This window comes from Epinephelus lanceolatus, chromosome 16 (genome assembly GCF_041903045.1).
Source record: "Epinephelus lanceolatus isolate andai-2023 chromosome 16, ASM4190304v1, whole genome shotgun sequence".
NCBI lineage: Eukaryota > Metazoa > Chordata > Actinopteri > Perciformes > Serranidae > Epinephelus > Epinephelus lanceolatus.
In genome coordinates, this window is record NC_135749.1 from 39,101,055 (window position 1) to 39,113,145 (window position 12,091).

At 45.9% G+C, this 12,091-nt stretch overlaps 1 pseudogene; it reads right to left on the reverse strand.

Moving 5' to 3' along the window:
- Positions 1–4,537, reverse strand: part of LOC117263631 (uncharacterized) — a 37,620-nt pseudogene extending 33,083 nt beyond the window's left edge.
- Positions 4,538–12,091: the final 7,554 nt, after the last annotated feature.

Here is a 12,091-nt window from a genome sequence, read left to right on the forward strand (position 1 = left end):
AGGAGCCCAGTTTGTTTACATGGAAGTTACTAAAGAATGGATCAGCTGGAGAGAGTCTGTGTGAGTGAGTGAATGGGAGAGTGAGTGTGTATGTGTGTGTGTGCTGTTTCATGTGTTAACATGCTCTCATGGTTTTTTTCAGTTCTAAGCTGTTTTGCTCAAATCATGGTTTTAAAGAACTCTGACAAAATGTACTTAACATGAAACCAACATAATGAACAAGTACAGTGTGATAAAATGGAAAATGGCACAGTTGCACTGACAGATTGAGGCAACAAGCTCCTGGCCACAGACATGTAAAAGCCCTTCCCCACAGATAAGAGAAGGACAGAAACATACATTTCATGAGTTTGTACAAATTGACCTTTTCACTAAGCCCCACCCCTTCGTGATGATCCAACAAGCTGTCGGAGTAAGCATGGAGCCCACACTGAAAAATGAAGCAGTAATTCCAAAGAGAGGCAGACAGGGGTCTACAAAATGCACTTGAAAGATATATCCAGGATGTCAAACTCACCCAGCAGCAAAAACTGGTTAAAAAGACATAGATAGTTAGAAGCTAAAGCCAAACTATAGGTTACAGATTACAGTGTAAAAGTGACCCACCACATCACTGGTGATCGCGACAGAAGACAATGAATATAAAGGGAAACTTATTAAACCTGCTGTGTAGAATTGCAGCGTGTGCAGATATAGGGTGTTAAGCTTCACCTTCGCTAGCACACGGATCTCCGCCGCCGGACAGGCAGGGATCTGCGGGGGAAGTCAAACAATGTTCATCTGCGCTCAATGCGATGACACACAGCTGGTTCAATATCGGCAAAGTTTCCCTGCTTTCCTTCACAGGCTCCTATACAGCGGAGTAGGTCTTTTTTCCCACTGTTGTAAACATTAAATAGCAAAAGCAGTATGTGTATACATTCAGTAGGCTATATCTTCAGTAGCCAGCTAGCTAACCCTACACTTTTCAGGGTCTGAGTTTGGTTATGGAACAGGGAAGAAATGTATATCTTTTTCCACTCTCTCTAGGTAATGAATAGAATAGAATAGAATAGAATAGAACTTTATTTATCCCAAAGGGAAATTCAGCTGTACAGCAGCTCATAAAAGACAAAAAACACAACAAAATACATTAAAATAAGTGCATAAATAGAGATTAAATTAAAATAAAGTTGTCCATTACTCAGTCCAGTCCAGTTGTGAAAAATTGTTACTGTGTGTGACTCAATTCAGGACGTATTAAAGAGTCTTATTGCCGTGGGCAATTGGGGGGGGCCAGCAGGGGCCAGTGACCCTGTAACTCGGAGTCCGGCCCCCCTGTGGCCCCCCTGCCGAAGAGTCGGAGGGGAAACGCAGAACGCGGAATTAAATCGTCTCAACAGGTTGCTGGTCGGACCACTTAAAGCGGCGCACTTCTCTCCATCAGTAGAGAATTGTGTGGCTGTATTTAAGACAACTCTGAGCTTGCACGGCAACACACAGCACCATTGAAGTAAGCTCTGAAAACTTTTTCTTTCTCATTTGGCCCATGTTACGTCACATCACGTTGATGTAGTGATGTGAAATACGATCCGGAGTTTTCATGGGTGTTTTATTGTGAAAATTGACCGGATACTCTCGTCTTTTCTGCAACTGACTTCCTGTTTGACTCATTTGGTCTGTGCATATTGACGTGCCGTCACGCGGCGTCCATCAGAAATAGGCCCGGCGCGTATTTTTAGCGGAGCGGAGCGCCAAGCCGCTTCTAGGCCATGGCTGGTGGAGCAGCTTACATTGACTTGAATGGCCGCTATTAGCTCCGGCATCCGCGCTTTGGCCGGATCGCGCACGCCACGGATCCAGTGGGTTGCCATAAATGGGCCTGTCCCAGAGGCATTCAACTACTAGAGGGCTTTTGAAATCGTCTTTAAATGCTCTGATTCAGGGTGCCATACTTGCAAATCGTGAGGGAGGGAAGGAGGGAAGCAGTAATTTGTGTCTGTTTGTGTGTAATTGATTTGAGTCTTACCTTTTGTTTTCTTTTCGTATTGTGTATTTTGTATTGTTTTGCGTATCTGTAACTGTGTTTGTGAGTGGCAGAGTTTTAAAAGAGTTAAATACACCTTCTGGTGATACTTGGACATGTCATCAGTGAAGAACCCGGGGTCATTAATCTTCATTCACCCTCGCCCGGGCGACCCAGCTGGGGGTGATCAGTCCCCGGCTCTGTCCAAGTGGCCCGTTGTTCCACGGATCCCCCCTACGGATCCACAGCCACCTTGAGGCCCTCTCTGTGGCCCCTAGAGTGTTCTTGATGGCTCTCCTAGATTGCAGTCCTTTCACTCCAAGGAGTTTGAGGGTTTGCAGTAGTGAATGGCCAGCAAAGCCTCGGCACCCGACCTTGACTGGCTCACAGCGGGCTTTCCAGCCTTTGCTCCGACACTCTGTGATGAGCTCTGGCCCTCTTTCGCTCGTTGGCCTCATCAATTCGGTCCTCCCAGGGGACAGTCAGTTCCAGAAGAACCACTTGCTTGGTGGACTCTGATGTTAGCACCATGTCTGGGCGGAGAGAAGTGGTTGTGATGTTGACTGGGAACTTGAGCTGTTTTCCAAGGTTGACTTGAAACTGCCAGTCATGAGCGGTGGCGAGGAGCCCCCCAGTAGAGCTAGGCTGATGGCGATGAGCCTTCTGTCCCGGTCTAATGAAGGAGATTGACTGTTTGGGGGTGGCCTTGGTCTTGCTGTGCTGGATCGCCGTGCAAATGGAGTCCACCAAAGATCTTAAAACCTGGTCGTGGCGCCAGTGGTGGCGCCCCTCTCCTAGCGCTTTCGGGCAGCAGCTCAAGATTTGCTGTCTTCTGGCACAGCTTGCATTCGGGAGTATCGACTAGGCCCCAGGTGTGCAGGTTGGCCGGGCTTGGGAGGACATCGTAGACTGATTGGATGAGAAACTTGATGCGTGATGGTTCAGCTTTCCAAAGCTCTGCCCAGGTGATCTTATGGGATTCTGCATGCTCCCACCAAGTCCATGCCCCTTGCTTGGACATGCCGACTGTCTTGCTGCATCGATCTTCCTCCACCTCCACTTGAATCTCGTCCTGAACCAGCTGGCGTTTCTACTTTCCACGGGCCAGGTCGTAACGCAGCTTTGGAAAGCAACCAAGACCTGCTCGCCCCATTGCCACGGAGTCCACCAGCGTCTTGTGCCTCAGTCACGCCTCAGCTCTGGTGATGGCCTCTTGTGCCTGCCACTTTCTCCCAGTCTTCACGAGAATTCCTGCGACTTTGACGTCTGCAGAGTCCCTTTACATCATCATCTCTCTGGAGTGGGTGACTTTGAGCTCCTCCGTTAGTCCACTGAAAGGGAGCTGTAGTTTGGTGGAATGGCCGTACAGGGCGATGCAGCTCAAGGACCAAGGGAGCCCCAGCCATCTCCTGAGAAACTGGCTGATGGACTTCTCTAGTACCTCTACCATTGTTATTGGTACCTCGTAGACCAACAGGGGCCAGAGTATTCTTGGCAGGACTCTGTGCTGGTAGATCCAAGCTTTAAATTTTCCAGGGAGACCAGACTTGTCGATGGCTGTGAGCCAGGTTGCCAGGTCGCACTTGGTTTGTTTTATGGCTGCTGAGTCCTTCAGGGAGCTGTCAAAGGTCTTGCCCAGGGTCTTGACAGGTTTTGCGGTCGCTGATGGAATTTTGGTCCCTCCCAGGGCAAAGCAGAACTGGTTGGTCACTTTGCCTTTCTTCAGGACCAGGGACCTGGACTTAGAGGGCTTGAAGCTCATCCTTGCCCACTGGATGAGCCGTTCAAGCCCCTGAAGGAGCCACCTGCACCCTGGAACAGATGTTGTCATGACTATTAAGTCATCCAAAAAGGCTCTTATGGGGGGCTGCCATGTCCCAGATCTTGACTTGGGCCCTCTGCATTCCACCTCGGGGGACTTAACAATCATGTTCATGGTTAGTGAAAAGAGTGGCACTGAGATTGTGCAGCCAGTGATTATGCCCTTCTCAAGGCGGTGCCAGGCAGATGTTACTTGGTCTGAAGAAACTTGCGTGCTGAAATTGCTGTAGTAGTCCATGATGAGGCTGCAGATCTTGTCTGGAACACAGTGTCTTGCCAGTGCGATTTTGACAAGCTTGTGTGGAATAGATCCATAGGCGTTGGTTAAATCAAGCCAGAGAGCTGCCAGGTCTCCTTTGCTCTCTCTTGCCTCCCGGATCAGCTGTGTCACCACTCCCGTATGCTCAAGGCATCCAGGTACTCCTGGGACTCCCCCCCTCTGGACCGAGGTGTCAAGGTAGGTGTTCTTCAAGAGGAAGTCTGTCAGTCGCTGGGACACAATCTTGAAGAAGATCTTGCTCTCGACACTGAGCAGCGAGATGATACGAAACTGCTGCACATGATTTAAAATAATAAAATAGCCCTCCAGAGGCAGATGAGTACATTAGTCATTTTTCTTTTGATTACTGAAATGTTTAACCACTAATCTTTAGCCATATTTTAAGTGTAACGCACACCCACCTACACCAGCAACCTGACTGAGCGATGCATCCGGCTTTGCCGTGCTAAATCGCAGCTAACAAGGTTAGACCGGATGGCAGCGTGAGACCGCGAGACCACTGTGGGATTTTGAGATTCAACATGGCGGCGCCTAGCTGCTAGATTAGATATCAACAAACTAGCCAAACAAATATAATTACCTAACGGGTGACAACTCCAGCCTGCACCATCAGCCAGAGTGGAGGACCTAGAAGAGTTTATCGATCACTACTACTACGAGTGCGTCATGGAGGGTCCTGCCGACAACCCCAATAAGAGGAAGAAGACCGACTCAGCCACCGATACACAAGACTTATTATCCTCCGAATTTAGCATCTTGGAATCCATCAACAAGAAGCTAGAAGTGCTCGGTGTGCTTCACCAGGAGATAAAAGACCTGAAGGTAAGCTTGGAGTTCACTTACCAGCAGATTAGTGACCTGCAGCAAAACAACGCTGAACTCCACTCCACCTTAGCGGCGGTCACTTCAGATGTAGATCTCCTCAAAAAGGAAAATAAACTCCTGAAGGAAACTGTCCTCGACGTGCAGTCCAGAAGTATGAGAGACAATTTAATCATTTCTGGCATCCCGGAGAGCACACCAGACAACCCAGAAGTCCAGGTAAAAAAGTTCATGGTGACGGCCCTCAAGATCCCGACGGAGACTGTCAACAACATCACCTTTCACCGCATCCACAGGCTCGGACCCCGAGGAGGCCAGCGTCCTCGTCCTATCATCGCCAAATTCGAACATTATCAGCAGAAAATGCTCGTTAAGAGTAAAGGACGAGAGCTAAAAGGCACTTCGTTCGGTATGAACGATCAGTTCAGGAAATCAACGAGAGGCGGAAAGTGTTATATCCCATTTTAAAAGAGCACAGGCAGAGGGGAAATAGGACCTCTCTTGTGGTCGACAAATTATACATAGATGGGCAGCTGTTCCGCCACTCTACCACCACCCCATGGCTCTTCTAAGTGAGATAAGTGCCCCTAAAACCACAAAACAAAGTAGAACCATAGCTTAATTGTATCATAAAAGGAATAAAAAAAAAAAAAGACCAAAAAATGTGTGTATGCATGTATATATATATTGGGGCTGCACTATTCTTGAAATAAATAAATAAATATGTGTATGTATATTTCATTCAAATTGGTACTCTGACACATTTCTCCTGCAACAGATAATTAAAGCATTCCTGCGATTGCAATGCAATTAATCATGCGGCCCTGGTATATATGTATGTATGTATGTATATATGCAGATGTATATGTATGTACATGTGATTATATGGATATATATGTATATATAATGAACACAACACTGACTTATTGAAAAGGAAAAAAAGGAAAAAAAAAAATCTCACAGGGTGTGAATGTACACTTCACATACTCCACCCAGTATTCTCCCTTTCCTTCTCTATTTTTTTCCCTCCTTCATTCCCCAGGGGGAAAAAGAAAAATCTCTTAAAGATCCAAATTTTAATCAAATTTTTTCATCCTGCTATAACAACAGACAAAGAGGTGTCTCTATCATGGTCCACAAGAGACTACCATTTACTTTAAACAGCACGGTAACAGACCCAGAAGGCCGCTACATCATTATTCAGGCAACAGTCTTTAACAAATTATATACAATCGTTAATCTGTATGCCCCTAATAATGATGATCCAGCCTTCTTTCACACAATCTTCTCTTTACTATCTAACCCATCAGACAGCTCAACAACTATAATTGGAGGAGACTTTAACACAGTCCTAAATGCTTCATTAGACCGATCTAGTAACTCAGTACACACAAAGCAATCACAATTGGCTAAGGTAATACAGGAATACATGGATGATTTTGGGCTTGGCGATGGCTGGAGACTCAAATACCCATTGAAGAGGGAATATACTTTCTTCTCTCCTGTGCATCGCTCATTTTCAAGAATTGACTTTTTTCTCTTAAATAACTCCATCTCACAAAAAATTACCACAAAAATACACCCGATCATTATCAGCGACCATGCACCAATATCACTCAATCTGCAAATAGAAACCATCCATAAACGGCCCCCAACATGGCGCTTTAATATCTCTTTACTTAAAGACCCAAACTTTGACAAAATGGTGAGACGGGAGTGGGCAAACTTTCTTGAAGACAATGACTCTCCAACTTTATCTCCATCTTTAATATGGGAAACTGGGAAGGCAGTAATCAGAGGAAAAATTATATCATACTCCTCCTACAAGAAGAAAAAGGAATTGCAAGCAGAAAAAAACATTGAGGAAAAAATTAAACAACTAACACAGGAATATGCAAACAATCCAAGTGATCAAGTATGGACCCAATTACAGTGTACAAAATCGCAACTGGACAATATTCTATCAAAGAAAACTGAATTTATCATACAGCAACTAAGATATAATAATTTTGAACACAGTAACAAATCAGGAAAATTTTTGGCTAATCAGCTCCAACGCAATAAAGAAAAATCTCTGATACCAACAACCCAGGGGCCGTCCGGAAATTACACACAATCTCCTCAGGAGATCAATCAGATTTTCTATTCTTTCTACCATAACTTATATTCAACAGTAAACAATCCAAACCCAGAAGATATTCAGGCTTTTCTCGACAACCTAAATTTACCTCAGTTATCCACGGAACACAGAAATATGTTAGACGCCCCCCTGACTATCAATGACCTGCAGAGCGCATTAAACAAAATACCAACAGGTAAGGCTCCAGGTCCAGACGGCTTTCCTGCCGAATTTATAAAACATTTCTGGACAATATTAGCACCACTTTTCATCAGGACAGTGACAAAGATCAAAAAGAACGGAGGTATAAGACCTCACATGAATACAGCAGCAATCAAATTATTACTAAAGCCAGACAAAGACCCCACACTTCCTTCTAGCTACCGTCCTCTATCACTAATCAATAGTGATATCAAAATTATCTCAAAGGCACTTGCTTCTAGACTGGAGAAAATAATCGCATCAATAATTCATAATGATCAAACGGGCTTCATTAATGGCAGACACTCAAGTAATAATGTCAGAAGAGTTCTTAATCTGATAAGTAAAGTACAACGTGTTAATACAAAAGCAATTATTTTGTCACTTGATGCAGAAAAAGCCTTCGACAAGGTCAACTGGTCCTTCCTATTTGCCACCCTGAGTGGATTTGGCTTTGGAGAGTCATTTATCCAGTGGGTATCAGCCTTATACAATTCCCCTAAGGCCACAGTCACCACCAACGGGATCACATCTAAAAGCTTCATTTTGCAGAGAGGAACCAGACAAGGGTGCCCACTCTCACCTCTACTGTTTGCAATATTCATCGAACCATTGGCTATGGCAGTCCGTCAGAACAGCAAGATCATAGGTATCCATTCCGCCAATTCAGAGCATAAAATTAATCTATATGCCGACGACATTTTACTTTATCTACAAGAACCGAAATCGTCTTTACATGAAATATTTAATCTCATAACAAATTTTTCTAAACTTTCGGACTACTCCATCAACTGGTCCAAATCGACAATAATGCCAATAACGGAGAACTCTTGGAATCCTGCAGACCAAAAATTTTCTCTCCCTGTGGGCAACATAAGATATCTTGGCATAAATATTTCACCCAGACTATCAGACCTGGTCCACCTGAACTTTAGCCCGCTGCTAGATAAGATCTGTGGTGACCTGAAGCGCTGGAATAATCTTCCCATCTCCCTCCTGGGACGAATAGCCACAGTTAAAATGAAAATTCTACCCCAAATTAACTATTTTTTTTCCATGATTCCATTCACACCCACATCCAAATGGTTCCTGTCATTAGATTCTGCAATTATAAAATTCTACTCAAAGAACAAAACAGCAAAAATTAGCCTAAGCACCCTTCAGAAAAACAAATTGGAAGGGGGATTGGACGCTCCTAACTTTAAACATTACTATTTAGCTAACCAGCTACAATACCTATTGAAATGGTTATATCCTAACGAAGACTACAACTCCTGGCTCGAACTAGAACAGGCGGACTGCAACAATATAAAACTCTCTGACCTCCCATTTATCACCACTACACTCAGACGTCATAACTGTTTTAAGAACCCAATGATTGCTTCCACCTTATCAGCCTGGTGGAAAACACTAGAAATCACAAACTCTCCGATAGAACCTTGCTTGCTCTCTCCAATTTGGCACAACCCGGATTTTGAAATTAACAAAAGACCTCTCCATTTTAGCACATGGGAGATGAAGGGAGTAACTCATCTCCATCACCTTTTCCAAGACAATATACTTATGACATACACAAACTTATTTCAAACTTTTGAAATAAGAAATGGCAATTTTCTACAATATTTACAATTGATAAAAACAATCAAGAGGAGAATTCCAGCGCCTCAGGACACTTTGCAGCCACCAGAATTTGCCAAACATATTACAAAGCTTTCTCCGAGTAATAAGAAGAACCTTTCTAAGATTTATAAATTACTGTCAAAGACCAGTTCTATACATTTACCAATTTTAAAATGGGAAAAAGAACTGGGTGTATCACCGGACCCTGACTTCTGGACTCAGATATGCAAAAATACATTTAAGATGGCAAGACACACTAATATACAACTTATCCAATTTAAAGTACTCCACAGAACACACATCACCCAACAAAAGATGAATAGAATGGGCTTTAGTCAATCTGACACATGCACTCAGTGTACTCAGAACACTGCAGACACCTACTTTCATGCACTCTGGTTATGTTCACCTGTCCAGCACTTCTGGTTAACAGTCACTCAAAAACTCTCCTCCATTTTGGACTGCAGGATCCCATTATCTCCCAACCTGTGCTTAATTGGTGACCTGATGACAATTGACCTCCCAAACAGCCACTGCAACTCTCTTCTTGTAGCTCTCGCCATCGCCAAGAAAACAATCCTAGTCAACTGGAAAGATAAACAGACCCTCAACATCAACCATTGGCTGAATCTCCTTGTAGGACATATTTCGCTGGAGAAAATATCTGCTGGCCACAGAAACCAATTAACATACTTTACAGAAAAATGGTCACCATTTATTCACTCACTAAACGTGTCTGTATAGTGCCACTCAGTGTGGGCCTGCCCGTTGGTGTGCGGCCAGCGGTAGGAGGCGGGTCGGATGAGCTGGGGGTCCGGCTTTGGGTCTGTGGCGGTCTGGGGGGGTACTGGCGGGGTTGTGGGTTGGCCTGTGCTCCTGCGCGTCGGAGTTCGGGGGGGCTAGGTGGGGCCCGTCGTCCGTGCACCCTGGTGGCGCGCCTCGTCCTTCTGCTGGGGGTCGATTTGCTGCGGGCGGTGTGGCCCAGGTCGGGACCTGACGCTGCAGTTGCTTGGGGGGGCGGGGTTGGGTGGGGGCCTGTTGGGTTTCCTTGGGGCCCGCCTGGCCCGCTGTCCATGGCCGCTGGGGGCCTTGCAGCGCCGGGGTCTGGTTGGCGCCACCTTCTAGCCCCTCCCATCCATCCCTCCAGCCCTCGGGCTGGGCCTACACTGGCCTGGCCTCCTAATCCACATTTAGTTCACTCACCACACATTCCACAGTTTTAATGCACCACATACACTCACTCTTCGAGGTGCAGACCACTGATGGATTGGGGGGGCTTCATGATAGGGCAGGCATCCTTATCTGTTCTCCAATTTTAAAGCACCACATACACCTACATCTTGTGGGACAGTTGGGAACAGGTTCCAGGTGCCTATGGCTGCACGGGCTGCAGGACATCAGTGTGCTGTAACCATCAGCCTTGCCCCCACCTGTCTCCTATGTCCCTCAATTTTAATGCACCACATCACACTTATGGGCACTCACATTCACATTCACGGTGTAGGGTTAATGTTTCTCCGTCAGGGATCGGAGAATCATAGTAAGAGGGGGGGTGGTGGGTTTACACACACTGTAGATACGCATGGTGTGGCTTGTGGGGCCCGGCCCTCCTGGGCTGAGGGTTGGAGCCAGGGAGCCCATTTACATCATGGTGGTGTGGCTGGGTTCCCGGTGTCTGGGGGGTCCCGTGGCCCTGTGGCGGGTGGGCCGGGTGGCGCCCACCGCGTCGGGCAGTGGGTGGGCAGGCCCTCCTGCCCCGCCTGTCTGGGGTGTGTCTCTGGCTCTCTGGGGGTGCCGGCCATTGCCGCCCTGGGTCCTTGGGCCTGCGTGGTGTCCTGCGGCCTCTGCGGCTCCCTGGTCTTGGGGTCTGGGCGCTCCTGCGGTCTTGGGGTGCCATACCGCCCCCCTTCCCCCGCAGGACTGGCCCTGGACCCTGGTGATGGTTTTCATAAACACATTGGGAGGGTTCAAATACACGCATGCATGTTCGATACTTCAGCTCCGTGACGCATCGCAAAGAACCGATGGGATCACTCCAAAGGGGCCCACTTGCTTCTCAAACCTACCACACCGCGCTGGCAACTCTTCTCTGCAATCGGGCTTTCCCCCTCCACCAAGACTCTCACATTTTTGGTGTTCAGTATAGACTTCTCTTTTGTTTTTGTTTTTCAGTACAGTATAGTAGACATGTATATGTTTATTTTTGATAATCTCCATGGAGCACAATCACCTCAAGGCCACAATACATCAGCTACACTGCCTGTTTCTCCCCTGTTTTTTTTTTGTTTGTTTGTTTATTTGTTTGTTTGTTTTTCCTCCTTCTTCTCCGCATGCACTGTCACTATATAACTCAGGACTTAAGCACCTGCCCCCTCCCCCTTGCTTGTTTCCTTACTTTCCCCTTGACACACTTTGGTGTATCATGGCCCTCTCTGACTCATATTAGGAAGTTTTTCCAATAAAGGCTGTTAGGCTAGTCTCCAGGGAGGGTGGATGACGGTCACAACCACGCATTATGGGTATAAAATACTTGACTGCAAGATTAACAGTGCATCAATCTTCACAAGAAGCTTACACCCTTTAGTGGCACTAAGCTATGAAGACCAATGCAGACAAGTAGGAGGGGAAAAAAAAAAAAAAAAAGTGTAACCCTTCACCATAACATAGCACTAGTGTTTTTATCAGTAAAAATAGAACATTTTTCACACATAAAAAGCACAAAGATGTTGAAATCTAGGCATATTCTGCCATCATAACTTGGCTCTCAGAATTCACCAGATTGATGCCTTTAAATCCAAAATTTTCTCCAGGGGGAGCATGCCCTCAGACACCCCTACAGGGTTGGATGTAGTCTCCAAAAATTCTGTGGGAAACACTGATATACATATATGTATATATGTATACATACATACATACATACATACATATATATATATATATATATATATATATACATACATATATACACATATATATGTACATACATACATACACATATGTATGTACATATACTTGGCCCCCACATTGAAACTGGCCTAGAACCGCCACTGGCCGTGGGGACGAAGGATCTTCTGAAATCTGTTCTGCAACGCAGTGAGATGAGCCGACTGCTGCTGCTGCTCCTCTGTCGCTCCAGGAGGCTGTGGAGAGGGTGTCTGCTATTGTCCATTATAGCTTTGAGTTTGTTGTGTGCCCCTTTCCCAGGGCCACCCCTCCATAAACG